Source organism: Mchenga conophoros, linkage group LG3 (assembly GCF_057382185.1).
Source record: "Mchenga conophoros isolate Kocher_MC1m ecotype Shallow Benthic linkage group LG3, M_conophoros_male_GT1.1, whole genome shotgun sequence".
NCBI classification, from domain to species: Eukaryota; Metazoa; Chordata; class Actinopteri; order Cichliformes; family Cichlidae; genus Mchenga; species Mchenga conophoros.
In genome coordinates this window covers 77,892,446-77,895,486 of record NC_140528.1, presented here as the reverse complement: position 1 = coordinate 77,895,486, position 3,041 = coordinate 77,892,446, and positions in this window count along the sequence as shown.

Sequence of the window (3,041 nt, the reverse complement as noted above, 5' to 3'; positions counted from 1 at the left end):
CCGACTTCCGAACCAGCTTTGCCTGCGCCGCTGGATTCGCGGGCGGCCGCCTGAACTCGCACCTCCCCGTCGCTTGGCCGGGGCCTGGGGGTGCCAGCTGTCCGGGCTGATTCCCTCTCCCACTGGCGGTGGGGGAGTAGGTTCGGCCGGATGGCTCCCCGGCCTCAATCGGGCGATGGGGGTATGTGGTGGGGCGTGGTCTGCGGTGCCGTGCAGGGAGGGCGGACGCACCTGCACGGCATCCTTAATCACGCCCGCCTAGTTAAAAACACGGGGACTGAGGGGTTTGGGGGTGTTGTGGTGTGGTGAGATGTAAATAAAGATGACTCTGAACGTTGCTCCGTGGTCCCGCCGTGTCTTATTCACGCCACAAACTGTTATTCTAATCTGCTGCTGAGTCTCTTACACTTTTCTTTATGCTGTATATTTTCACGTCTCTGGAATAGTTGGCAGTTAGTCAGCTGGGAAACTTTGTGTTAACTCATGGAGCTGAGGATATCGTGGATATGCTGACCTCGCTGCGTGGTGTACAGAGCGAGGTCAGCATGATTAATATTCACAATAAAAATATTAGCCGAACATCATGAAGTCTGTATGTGTTTCATAGTGTCGAACAACCTTTGTACAGTTAAAGCCAGCAGTTACTACATGACGGAAACACCAACGTTATCTCTTTTATGTGTTTATACACAGGTCACGCTGATTACTGAACAAAAACCCAAAGATCAGATGTTAAACAGATTTATTTGCTCTCTCTCCTCCTTAAACATGTTTTTAATGTTAGTTATAATTCAGAATTGGCGACTGAAACACGTAGGACACATAAGAACATCAGGAAATAAAACACCGATAAATATAACCTCAGTAAAAGAAGTCAGCGGGGGTTACTACAGCTGTGTACCGGGGCCTGCGCTTTGTCGGTGGAATTGCTTGTGAGGCGAGCGGGTCTATCCCACGCTTTGCCGTGAGACTGGGACGACATCTCCGAAATCATCGAAACACTTTTGCAAAGAGGCTGTATCTTGACAAACCGACCAGACACATGAAGATTAAACCACTACATTCTCGGCTAAAAAAATATTAAAACGGTATTTGGTAACACACAAACAGGGTTTTTCAAAGCTCAGTTCTGTTAGCTTCCACATGCCGGTTGTTGTGTGCTAGAAACAATGGCCACCAGGCCAAAGCAATGGTTTTGACTCGATCAGCGTTAACCCCGCCCCCTGAGTTTGATGGGTGAGGCTGACAGATAAAATTATTTCATGATGAGAGCCAGGCGTCAGGACTGCCAAAATGAAATAAATAAATATATCATTAAATAATTAATTAAATGTGTCAATAATTAATTAAATGTGTCAATAATTAATTAAAATGTGAAATACATAAATAATTAATTAAATATGTCAATAATTAATTAATTAAATGTGTCAATAATTAATTAAAACGTGAAATACATAAATAATTAATTAAATGTGTCAATAATTAATTAATTACATATATCATAACTATTTAATTAATTAATTCCAATTTTAATTAATTATTGCCACATTTAATTAATTATTTAATGGTGTATTTAATTAATTCATTATGGCAGTCCTGGCGTTCCATAGTATATATGTGTATATATATATATATATATATATATATATATATGTGTGTATGTGTGTGTGTGTGTGTATGTATATACACTCAACAAAAATATAAACGCAACACCTTTGTTACTGCTCCCATTCCCCATGGGATGGACGTAGAGACCTAAAATTCATTCCAGATACACAATATAACCATCCCTCCCAAACAGTGGTCACAAATCAGTCCAAATGTGTGGTAGTGGGCACATCTGCTATATTGAGATAATCCATCCCACCTCACAGGTGTGCCACATCAGGATGCTGATCTGACATCATGAGTAGTGCACAGGTGTACCTCAGACTGCCCACAACAAAAGGCCACCCTGGAATGTGCAGTTTTTTGCGCTATTGGGGGTCTGGGGACCCAGAACAGGTCAGTATCTGGTGTGACCACCATTTGCCTCATGCAGTGCAACACATCATCGCATGGAGTCTATCAGATTGTCAATTGTGGCCTGTGGAATGTTGGTCCACTCCACTTCAATGGCTGTGCGAGGTTGTTGGATATTCGTGGGAACTGGTACACGCTGTCGTATACGCCGGTCAAGCACATCCCGAACATGCTCAATGGGTGACATGTCCGGTGAGTATGCTGGCCATGCAAGAACTGGGACATTCTCAGCTGCCATCTGCCCTGAACAGTGTGAACCATGATTCATCCATGAAGCGCACACCTCTCCAACGTGCCAGACGCCATCGAATGTGAGCATTTGCCCACACAAGTCTGTTACGGCGACGAGCTGGAGTCAGGACGACGGGCATGCAGTTGAGCGTCCCTGAGACGGTTTCTGACAGTTTGTGCAGAAATTGTTTGGTTGTGCAAACCAATTGTTCCAGCAGCTGTCTGGGTGGCTGGTCTCAGACGATCTTGGAGGTGAACCTGCTGGATGTGGAGGTCCTGGGCTGGTGTGGTTACACGAGGTCTGCGGTTGTGAGGCCGGTTGGATGTGCTGCCATATTCTCTGAAACGCCTGTGGAGACGGCTTATGGTTGAGAAATGAACATTCAATGCACGGGCGACAGATCTGGTTGACATTCCTGCTGTCAGCATGCCAATTGCACGCTCCCTCATTGCTTGTGGCATCTGTGGCATTTTGCTGTGAGACAAAACTGCACATTCCAGGGGGGCCTTTTGTTGTGGGCAGTCTGAGGTACACCTGTGCACTACTCATGATGTCAGATCAGCATCCTGATGTGGCACACCTGTGAGGTGGGATGGATTATCTCAATATAGCAGATGTGCCCACTACCACACATTTGGACTGATTTGTGACCACTGTTTGGGAGGGATGGTTATATTGTGTATCTGGAATGAATTTTAGGTCTCTACGTCCATCCCATGGGGAATGGGAGCAGTAACAAAGGTGTTGCGTTTATATTTTTGTTGAGTGTATATATGTATGTGTGTAT